Source organism: Salvia miltiorrhiza, chromosome 7 (genome assembly GCF_028751815.1).
Source record: "Salvia miltiorrhiza cultivar Shanhuang (shh) chromosome 7, IMPLAD_Smil_shh, whole genome shotgun sequence".
Classification (NCBI taxonomy): domain Eukaryota; kingdom Viridiplantae; phylum Streptophyta; class Magnoliopsida; order Lamiales; family Lamiaceae; genus Salvia; species Salvia miltiorrhiza.
In genome coordinates this window covers 31,332,207-31,344,547 of record NC_080393.1, presented here as the reverse complement: position 1 = coordinate 31,344,547, position 12,341 = coordinate 31,332,207, and the positions used below count along the sequence as shown (strand labels likewise).

Here is a 12,341-nt window from a genome sequence, read left to right as displayed (position 1 = left end):
TGCATTTCTCTGATCTTCTCAGACAGCTTAATATATTGCGTCTTCCTTTGAATCTCCGATTTAAGAAAAAGTCTGTGCAATTCCTCGTGATCCTTTGTCGCAGCCCGATTCCCGACCCTAGTGATAGTGGGGTACGAGTATCGATACGACTTTTTTTAAAAGAATAAAAGATAAGAAGAATAGGTCGAACATCAAGCGGAAGCTCGCATCAAAAGGTGTTAAAGAAATCATTATAAATGAACCCAAGGGTAAAATCGTCAATGTCGTTATAACTTTTTAATTATCAGGAATTTCACGAACAAAAACAAAACGGGTATCGCTCATTTTTCGTAAGGAATCATAATATGCAGAGTATCGCAGCAAAAGGCGAACCGATTATATGTATGAAGACATATAACCGTGAGTACATTGCTTAACTTCAAAAGAAAATTAAAGTATATCAATCATCAAGACTTTATCGTCAAAATGGAAATACGATAAAGTAAATACATCCTCCAACATTTCCCCGCCAGCACCAGACCAATCTCGCTCCTCGCTTAGTCTGCACATTTAGAAATACATGCAGGGCGTGAGTATATAATACTCAGTGGGCAAACGCCGAAAAACAAGAAAGGCGCTCTTAGAGCTATAAGTTTGAAGCTTGCCACATCTCAGCAATACACAGAAATAAAGTTAGCGTAAATGAATCTGTGCATGCAGTTTTCATAATCATGATATCATAAAGAAACGATAGCGCTATCAAAGTACTCATCATGTATGTACCACATCTACAACTCATCATCATCAAAGGTACTGAGAAGTAGGCCTCCTTCTCAAGCACCGTGACCGGCCGATTCGCTCAACGGCTCACAGTCACCTCTGTGTACACTAGCCCTGGCAGGATAGCTATCAACTGCCCAGGACCCGAATTCGTCTCATCTCATCAGTAGAGGGTAACATACAAGCTCAACATCAAAAATTGGCAAGTCAAACAATTCTCAAACATCATTTATCTCAATTTATTTGATAAGCTCATAACATCATCATTAATCATTTTAGAAAGCTCATACGATATACGTATACTCAAAATATTGCCCACCTGAAGACCTTACTCAAAAACTCCCGTCAAAGCGGAGTTACTTACTTCCCTGCTCTGCTCGTGTCTTCAGGGATCATCGTCATCATCGAAGGTTCATGTCATAAAATGAATCTCGATTAGAACTCAACGACAAAAACTCATGCCTTAACTCATGCTCTATCTTATATTCTATCTCTTGATCGACTCTACCTAAACTTCTTCACTCGTTTCAAATCCTTAAGTCCAAGGATAGGTTTCAAGAAAATCATGGTTCTAAGTCTCGATTTATCTCTCATATAAGACTCGTCTAATCTCATTAAAACACTTAGGCAACATAACACATAAGGCACATAAGAAAATACAATCAAACATCAAAAAATCATGTTCTGTTTCCAGACTCCTACCAAAAGAAAGGTATTTGAGTCTAGTTTCATTTAAAAAAAAGTAGAGTCAGAAACTCCAAGTGGTTTGGGAGATATGGCGTTGTTACCACGGTCTACCATATTCGGCAGTTTTGAGCAATCGGAAACATTGATTTTTGAAAAATAGTAAACGTTGTCAAACTGAGCTCCAATTTGGTGGATATATAGCCCATACAGTAAGGTTGTTACCATAAAAATTTGGAAAGCTAGATCACACAGGAAGCTACTGAAATGAATGACTTTGTCCCCTGTTCTCTGAAATTTCCGGTAGAAATGTGCAGATTTTGTTTTGCATTTTATAAAAATAGTAAATCAAGTCCACATGACTTGAAATTTTACTGGTGTGCTAAAGACTCATGTAGGGACATGCTTTAAAATTTTCAAAGCCATTAGACATCGACAACCCGTCGATCACAGTAGGTCAGTAGCCTACGAAAAATCACCAAAAACTCATCTCAAACTCTTAAATGCTCAATTCAACATTTCTTCAAAGAAAACCAATCAAAGCTCATTTTAAACACATATAACACTAAAAAACATTCAAAAACATTTAAAATACTCATCATACTCAAATTAACTCTCCTCTTTTACATCTTACTCAAATCTCAAGGAAAACGTTTCTACAAACGTATCAAGTAAATCCTCTTCTCAATTTCATGCTTAAAAACACTCAATCATTCAAAATGACCTCATACATCATATAACTCATTTTATACATATAAATCCCCTATAATCATACCAACCAAACTTTAATAAAAACTCATATATTCACATAAACTCTCAACAAAAACATGACAACTTCACAAAATGGTCATAAAGCAAAATAGACCTCATTTTATCAATTATTGACTTCTCAAAATATGAAAACTCAAAAACTCTCATAAACTAACTCAAGTCAAAATTTTACTTAGCTTCCAATAGACTTAATCAAACTTATTAAAACACCAACATCATGCTCAATTACACATATCTTAAGCCAAATCATTTATTAAACACATAGACAAGAAAATCCCAATTTTACCAAACTAAACTCTTTGACATTTTATGAATTCACATGGATCTTTAATCTCATCATATATCTATTAATCTTAACCCATTTAACTCACATATAAACCATCAATTCACCAATAAGGGCATATATACACATATCCCTAATTTTAGTAAACTAACTCACATCAAAAAACTCCAATTGACATCATATACTCAAATTACTCCATCAATCATCATCATATACATCTCATAGACTCATTTACCTCATCAATCCATCATTTAACTCATTGACTCAAAAGTTCCCTTTTTTTGGGTAAACTAACTTCCATCAAAGTTTCACATCTCATGACACATATTTCACAACATATATCAAACATCAATACACATCACATAATTCTCATCTTTCACCCCAAATCAAGAAAAGAAAAAGAAAATTTTTTTGAAGGGGGTGAAGACCCTTTTTTTCGAAAATTATGGAAAATAGGGAGGGGTGATTTTCTTGCTTCAATCCTTCAAATATACTCACATATAACATCATACAAGTCTAATCTATGAATATAGAGATCACTTACCCAAGTTTACACCAAAAATCAAATTTTCTCTTACTAACTTCAAGATTGAATCTCCATGGATCTTCTTGAATCTAAGGAGATGGAAGGTGTTTAAGGTGGGATTTTGTTGGTGATTTATGTGTTTGACATATTTTGGTGAAGCTTCGAAGGTGCATCAATGGAGGAAAATGGTGGAAAGTAGAGAGATGAAGGGGAGAGAGGTGGTGGTCGAAAGTTAGGGGAGAAGGAGAGAGAGGAATTTGCAAGATATGAAATGATCTTGGTAATCTTATAAAAGATTTGTGAATCTTTAAAGAGGATTTGATAATCTTATAGAATATTTGGCATTAATGCCTTGATCTCTCTCTCTCTAAATCTCTACACTCTCTTAATCTCTACTCTCTAAATCTCTACTCTCTCAATCTCTATACTTGGCAAAATGTGGGAATTTATCATATGGTAGAGAAATTAAAATAAAGTGTGAGAAGGGTGATCAATTAATAATCACAATAACTATGGAAATATTACTCATTAATAAAGTACCATAGTATAATTATTCATGTGACCAAAATAATTATAGCACTAATATTAGTGCACTCACTCAATTATAATATTCCTCATCATAGGAAAAATAATTTAAAAAATATTATGCTTGGAAAAATTTCCATAAACCGGCATCATTCGATTTCTCGGTAAAAATAAACCGCACTTTCTTTGGAAACTTAATAAAAATTCCAAGTGCTAAGGTTTCAAATAAAATCATAATAATATGGTCATATTAACACACGTCACAAAATCACATAATCACTCAGTCACGTAAATTCACATAACATCACATCAAAACAGTCGGCAGACTCAAATAAGCTAGACGTCTCTCTGACCGACTCTATTTATCAAGGTTTCTCACTCTTTCTTCCTCGACTCTATTTCCAACTCATTATTCCTATTTTTCTTAATAGGACAGTCAATCTCTGATAACTCGGTATCCGGTAACTCTATTCCCGGTAGTTGAAAATAAAATAAAATCTCAGCTCAAATCAATCAGCATCTCTATCTCAACTCATTTCTCAAATCTCTCTAATTCCATCGTCGGTTTATTCACTCGTATTTCTATTTAAAAGACAATCAGTCTTATTTGGTCATAAAAAAAAAAGTAGTCTCGTAATTCGACATCTCAGTACTCTCAATAGTGTTAAGACACTATCTCACAACATAGGAAAAGTACGGGGTGTTACATCCTACCTCCCTTAAAAAAAATTTCGTCCCGAAATTTGAGTTATTCACCTTCGGGAAAAAGGTCTGGGTACTTCTCTTTCATCTTCTCTTCAACTTCCCATGTTGATTCTTCTTGACTGTGATATCTCCATTGGATTTTTATCAAAGGAATCGATTCGTCCCTCAATTATTGGATCTTCCAGTCCTGCATAGCATCAGGTTTATCTCTTCGTAGCTCAAAACTAGTTCCAGGGACACTTCTTCTTGATAGATGACGTGTTTTGGATCAAACACGTACTTTCTCAATTGAGAAACATGGAAAACGTCATGGACGTTCGTGAAGCTCAGAGGCAACGCTAGTTTATAGGCTACATGGCCTATTTACTCTAATACATATCATAAGGTCCTATATATATCTCGGTTTGAGTTCTTCGTTAACTCGAAAATGACATGCTCCCCGGGATAGGGAAAAACTCACACAAACATCATTTCTAACGTTGAAAGAATCTATCAGTGATTACTCAACTGTTTGATTTTCTTCTCTCGATTTTGCTAATCGATGCCATAATTCATGGCTATGTGGTTCCACTTCTATTGTGAAAGTCTCTAATAGGTATAATTGTATAAGGTTGCCAAAGTGGCACCTTCACGTGTTAACACGTTAAACATCCTTCTACGAATGATGCCATCTCTCGCTTCTTATTCTCCTATCAAAGCGTCGTTTCAGTCTTGGCACGTATTCATACTTTCCGCCTGTGCGGTGTAAAAGGTATCATGAGCTTTGCTCGAAATTTCGTTTTTCAGCTCTTCTTTATCAGGCACACACAGTCGCACTCTTAAAACTAAAATGGCATTATCTGCCGCCTCTTGATAATTCTCTATTTTCTCGATTCGAATCTTCATTCGCAATCTTTCCATCTTCTCATTCCTCTCTCTGAGCTGTGACTATTCTCGATCGTAAGTCAGGTGTAATGCTCAGTGCAGAAATTATTATTTCTGTCGTTGGTGGTGGTATCTCTACCTCCTAATTCATCTTCTCGAATTCCCTGATTAGGTTCACTTTTCGTGTAAGGAGAAACCCTAACTCTCCTTGATTCTTTCTGCTTAACGCGTCGGTTACAACGTTAGCTTTTCCAGGGTGATAATTTGCTCCTCGATCGTAATCCTGCACTAACTTTCATCATCTTCTTTATCGCATGTTCAGATCTTTTTGCTCAAGAATTAATTGAGACTTTTATGATCGGTGTATATCTCACATCAGTGCTCCATAGAGAAGGTGTCTCCAGATCTTCAAAGCATGCACTACGGCTGCTAATTCTAAATCATGCGTTAGATAACTCATCTCGTGTGGTCTCTGTTGTCGCGAAGCATGCACTACAACTTTTCACTCTTGCATCAGTGCACATCTTGGACCATTTTTCGATGCATCAGTATAAACTGCATACTCTTGATCCGCTTTCGGAACAACTACTCTGGGGCAATAGTAAGCCTCTTCTTCAGCCCTTGAAAACTTCGCTCACACTCGTTCGTCTAAACGAGCTTGACTTCTTTCTTTAGCAGGTGCGTCAATGGCTTAGCGATTTTCGAAAGGCCGTTAACAAAACGTCGATAATACCCTGCTAATCCCAGAAAACTGCGAATCTCGTGCGGTGTGGTTGACAATCTCCACTCCTGTACCGCTTGAACTTTCGCTGGGTCTACTTCAATTTCTCTTGCAAAATAATATGGCTGAGAAAATTGACTTCTCCAAGTCAAACTTACATTTGCTAACTTCGCATAAAGCTTTTCAGCTCGCAAACTCTCTAACGCGATCCTTAATGCTCTTCGTGTTCTCGTTTATTCTTCGAGTAAATCAGGATATCGTCTATGAAGACTAACATGAACTTATCTAAGTATTCGTGAAAAACGTGATTCATGAGGTCCATGAATATTGCCGGGGGTATTCGTCAAACCGAAAGGCATATCTTCCAAATATCATTGAGTTATAGTAATGCCATATTGCATACGCGATGCCGTCTTCGGAAATATTTTCCGATCGTATCTTCAGCTGATGGTATCCCGTCCTCTAGTCAATCTGTAAAAAGGTGCTTGCTCCTTGTAGTTGATCGAACAGATCGTCGATTCGAGGTAACGGATGCTTATTCTTTAACGTCACTTTGTTCAACTCTCGATAATCAATACACAGCCTTAAGCTTCCATCCTTCTTTTAACGAAAAGAACTGGTGCTCCCCACGGGGAAACACTGGGTCGAATGAAACTCATATCTAGAAGTTCTTGGAGTTGCCGCTTTAACTCTTGCAACTCTGTGGGGGCCATTCTGTACGGCGCTTTCGACGTCGGTGCTGCGCTAGGCTCTAACTCGATTGTAAACTCAAGCTGTCGATTTGGGGTAATCCCGGTAAAGTCTCAGGAAAAACGTCTTTATACTCTCGCACATCTGGTACGTTAACGTTTGCCTCAAATTCATCTCTCTGGTTCAAATATACAACATACGCGGTTGTATCTTTTCTTCGCAAGAGATTTCTTGCTTGCAGTGCCGAGATGATCGGCGTCTTCTTCCATTTTCTCTCAATACCAATGAAGGAAGTAGGTTCTTAGCCAGGTGGCTAAAAAGATATCCGTCTCTCCTTGCATTGTATCTTCGCATGGTTTTCCCTCTAACCAGTCCATTCCAAAATTATATCCAAGTGCCACATAGGCATCAATCTCAGGTTTCTAACCTCGAGCTTAGTCGATTTTAACTCGAATTCTAAGTTAGGGCATACGGATGAAACCGTAGAAATTTTGCCTATGGGTGTGGCTATTCTTTAGAGGTTGTGGAGCAGGCTCTACGTTCGATGTCGAACAAAATACTATGGGCACATCTTTCAACTTGCCTATCTCTGACAAATTTCCTCTATTCTTGTCTGGTGCTTTCTACTTACACACGAACAGCCTCTGATGATGCGGTTGATTCGCCTGCGGGGCTGGTAGTTGCCTTTCTGACTGATGTGGTCGGTAGGCTGGCTGTTGTCGCTGTGGTAGAGGTAGCGGTAGAGTTCCCTCCATTGCTTTGAGTTGCGGCCGAAACTGACTCGGTCGTTCTCCGCTTCCACTTTGCTGACGATTCGGACACTGGTTCGAGTAGTGCCCGACCCTTCCGCAGGTGTAACAGCTATTCTATCTCATCTTGCATTCTCTCAGATGTAATTTATTGCTCTTCGACAAGGCGATAACCCTCGCGGTCCTTGAAAAACTGCTGCTGGGGCAGCTGGGCCAATTATAAGGCTGTTTGTCTCTGTTCTGAAACTGCGGTGGCTCATTCTGACTCTGCCACGGCTTTTTGGGATTTTGACTTCGGTCGTCCCATTTTCTCTTTTCTTCTTGCCTGCATCCAGAAAAGGATGGATTGCACGTCTGAGTGCTCTAATTCGTTTGGGGTGCTGAAGCTCAAATCGCGTTCTCTGGCTGCATTGCTAGTTCTATATCATATGCTCTATTTAATGCTTCAGTACACATAATCGCACTCTGACTCGTTAAATCGACTCGAATCTCTTGTCTCAAACCTGATCGAAATAATTCTGACATCTTCTCGTTCATCTCTTCTCGATATGTGGCATACTGGACCAAGTCGCGAAACTGACGTTCGTATTCAGCTACGGTTTTATTGCCTTATCTCATATTAACAGCTCTATTTCTTTCTTCATTCGGTTTCTCTTTCTCGGTGAAAGTCTAAGGGAACATATATCAACCTTAGAATTAATTCTCATAACTCACAAATCATAAAATTCTTACTCAACATCATAATATTTTCTCGATTCTCATAACTCATCGTCAAAGACATATCTCATGTCTATCATCGCAACCTCAGCTCAAAACTCTACTCAAGCATAGAGACTCTCTGGTCATCGTCATATAGACATATAAGAAAATTTTCTCTTTCGAGAACTCTTACTAATTGCGGGGCATAACGAAAATAAAACATCCCCTATTATTACGACGATGCTACTTCTATACTAGTCGTCATCTAAGTCTGCTATCGTGGAAAACATTATCTGCTCTAACCCATCATCTCGATCTTCTTGAATCTGCTATCGCCTATTCTGGCTTAGCATCACTTCTTCTCGTCCCCGAATTGATTAGCTTTCGGAAAACATGGCTAATATAAGAAAATCCATAATCGAAAAGTCATGCTCGTCCCGTAATAATTATATTCTACGACTGCTCTCATAATTCGAGTTTCTTCCAAACACTCTTCTTATTATACCATCCTAATTACCTAGACGATCCTAACTCTTGTCGGATGTGGTAGGGAAATAGGAGGTGATGAATAAAAATGTCTGATCTTGAACAAGACGAGCTCAAGTAATGGAATGATTCCATAATAGCCAGTGCTATTTCAAGAATAATGAAGAAGTTACAATCAAGGTAAGATCAAAAGCTAGAACAGAATCTAGAATAAAAACTGAGATATGACATGATGGGAATAAATCAATACTGGAAGTAGAAGCAATCCACTAAGTGGAAAATGAATGAATAAATTGTCCACTGTTAAAGCAAAGGGTAAAGATTTCCAACACAAACGGCTCAGGCTCGAACACAGTGGATCTGGAAAAATTTTCTCAATAGCGAATAGTTCATCTCCTGTTGGAGTTCAAATGGATGCAGAAAAATTTAAATACGACCAAGCGGGATAGGGACTCAATAAGTCTACTCTCATGACTACTCTAGCGATAATACGCACGGTCCCGGTGAAAGTACCTCTATTGCGAAGTACAATTGGTCAATAGTATCTATGCATCCCATGAGGTCTCCATTATACATTCGTCCTATTAGGGTCGTGTCTATAAATCGCGATGAAAACTCTAACTCTCGTCGTATTATCTCAACGGTTGGTTTCTCTGTTCCTCTTCTTCATCTTCTTCTCGATTTATGTTCCTTCTGTTCCCTCTTCTTCTCGGAGGTATATTATAAAGGAAAAAGAAATATATAACTATCGACTTCTAAACTAACCGTTCGTCGTTACGAAATACAAATCCTCGTTTCTCATTTCACTTCTATATCTTATTTGTGATCTCAAAGTTCTCAAAACTCTCATCCAGTCTATTTCTCGTCTATCATCGTTCGTAATTCTCATCAATCTCTATTTCTCATTTATCATCATTCTCAAAGCTCTGATAAAGATAGTGAAACTCACTAATCAACTACATCTCTGTATATACATATATAAGGAAAATTGCCTCTCTCTCGAGGTCTTTTACAAAAGTAGGATCCTATGTACAAAGGTCCTAACACTAAAATGATGCTCTAGTTATACAAGCATCATAGGTACTAAGCACCTATAGATATATACTATCTACACATACATACTATACCATGCCTCTCTACCTATATATATATACATATACGTATATATCGACTATGCATCTATACATATGTACGCGTCTACTAGATACACGTGATCTCTAGTCGTCGTCTCCTGAAATCCTGCTCGTTGCACCGTCAATCTCCATATCCTCCCTCGGCTCTGTCTCCTGACTCTCGTACACGTCGATCAGTCGGTAGACGCTATCGTCGCTCGGCTCATCCTCGACATCGATGTCCATCATCGGACCAAAAATTAGTACCTCGGGAACAGGTACCCATGTCTCGACTCCATCGGCAGTAATATGACGCTGTAATGGCTGGGTCCTTCCGTGGCCAACCGTCATCTCTGGAGTTTCCTCATCCGGGTCCTTCTCATCACTATCCAGGTGTACTGGCCGAGACCTTCCCTCCTGGGCGTCTCGGGACGGTGAATATAAAATCGAGTGTATATATGTCTGAAAAGCCAAAGTGCCCGGCTCAGGCAACGGGGCAACCCTCGGATAAGGATCAAAGGGCACATACTGTATCTGAGGCTCAACAGAAACAATCGGCTATACTAGCCTCAACATCTCTCCTCGTATTCCACATCAACTGCCTCGTATCAGAATTCATCATCTCAAACAATTTCGTCATTAAAACAATACATGACTCATTAGTGAAACAAACTCAACTTTCAATCAAGAAAGCGACAAGAAACAACATCAACTTCTTACCTCGTTTAAGCCGGAGGAGATGGGGTGCTGGGGTTTCGTTTCAAACTGACTCTCTCAAACTAGCCTAAGAATTCAAATTAGACTAGTACTCAATTTAAAAAGATACCAGTAAACAAAGGTTCAACTCAGTCAAGCAATAGACTCAGAGCAGATGACCTGCTCTGATACCACCCTGTCGCAGCTCGAAAACCCGACACTAGTGATAGTGGGGTACGAGTATCGATACGACTATTTTTAAAAGAATAAAAGATAAGAAGAATAGGTCGAACATCAAGCGGAAGCTCGCATCAAAAGGTGTTAAAGAAATCATTATAAATGAACCCAAGGGTAAAATCGTCAACGTCGTTATAACTTTTTAATTATCAGGAATTTCACGAACAAAAACAAAACGGGTATCGCTCATTTTTCGTAAGGGAACATAATATGCAGAGTATCGCAGCAAAAGGCGAATCGATTATATGTATGAAGACATATAACCGTGAGTACATTGCTTAACTTCAAAAGAAAATTTAAGTATATCAATCATCAAGACTTTATCGTCAAAATGGAAGTACGATAAAGTAAATACATCCTCCAACATTTCCCCGCCAGCACTAGACCAATCTCGCTCCTCGCTTAGTCTGCACATTTAGAAATACATGCAGGGCGTGAGTATATAATACTCAGTGGGCAAACGCCGAAAAAACAAGAAAGGCGCTCTTAGAGCTATAAGTTTGAAGCTTGCCACATCTCAGCAATACACAGAAATAAGTTAGCATCAAAAGAATCTGTGCATGCAGTTTTCATAATCAACATCATAAATAAGTGTCTGCAGACAAAGTAATCATCATGTATGTACCGCATCTACAACTCATCATCATCAAAGGTACTGAGAAGTAGGCCTCCCTCTCAAGTACCGTGACCGGCCGATTCGCTCAACGGCTCACAGTCACCTCAGTGTACACTAGCCCTGGCAGGATAGCTATCAACTGCCCAGGACCCGAATTCGTCTCATCTCATCAGTAGAGGGTAACATACAAGCTCAACATCAAAAATTGGCAAGTCAAACATTTCTCAACATCATTTATCTCAAATCATTTGATAAGCTCATGAATATCATCATTAATCATTTTAGAAAGCTCATACGATATACGTATACTCAAAATATTGCCCACCTGAAGACCTTACTCAAAAACTCCCGTCAAAGCGGAGTTACTTACTTCCCTGCTCTGCTCGTGTCTTCAGGGATCATCGTCATCATCGAAGGTTCATGTCATAAAATGAATCTCGATTAGAACTCAACGACAAAAACTCATGCCTTAACTCATGCTCTATCTTATATTCTATCGCTTGATCGACTCTACCTAAACTTCTTCACTCGTTTCAAATCCTTAAGTCCAAGGATAGGTTTCAAGAAAATCATGGTTCTAAGTCTCGATTTATCTCTCATATAAGACTCGTCTAATCTCATTAAAACACTTAGGCAACATAAACACATAAGGCACATAAGAAAATACAATCAAACATCAACAAATCATGTTCTGTTTTCCCACTGACTCAACTTCAAAATTTAACACGTTCTGACTACGACATCTCCTGGACTCCAGACTCCTACCAAAAGAAAGGTATTTGAGTCTAGTTTCATTTAAAAAAAAGTATAGTCAGAAACTCCAAGTGGTTTGGGAGATATGGCGTTTTTACCACGGTCTACCATATTCGGCAGTTTTGAGCAATCGGAAACATTGATTTTTGAAAAATAGTAAACGTTGTCAAACTGCGCTCAAATTTGGTGGATTTCTAGTCCATACAGTAAGGTTGTTACCATAAAAATTTGGAAAGCTAGATCACACAGGAAGCTACTGAAATGAATGACTTTGTCCCCTGTTCTCTGAAATTCCCGGTAGAAATGTGCAGATTTGGTTTTGCATTTTATAAAAATAGTAAATCAAGTCCAAATGACTTGAAATGTTACCGGTATGCTCAAGACTCATGTAGGGACATGCTGTAAAATATTCAAAGCCATTAGACATCGACAACCCGTCGATCACAGTAGGTCAGTAGCCTACGA

The 12,341-nt window shown here is 38.5% G+C and overlaps 1 long non-coding RNA gene across 2 annotated transcripts; it reads right to left on the bottom strand.

Moving 5' to 3' along the window:
* Positions 1 to 216: 216 nt before the first annotated feature.
* On the bottom strand, positions 217 to 3,231 carry LOC130996022 (uncharacterized). 2 transcript variants are annotated; one of them, XR_009092353.1, is made up of 3 exons: positions 3,042 to 3,231; positions 1,079 to 1,142; positions 217 to 541 (listed from the first exon to the last, which is right to left on the bottom strand). It is a non-coding gene; the product is annotated as an uncharacterized LOC130996022 (long non-coding RNA). The 2 variants fall into 2 exon arrangements; XR_009092352.1 differs by lacking the exon at positions 3,042 to 3,231 and having other exon boundaries at positions 1,079 to 1,244.
* Between the last annotated feature and the right edge of the window lie 9,110 nt (positions 3,232 to 12,341).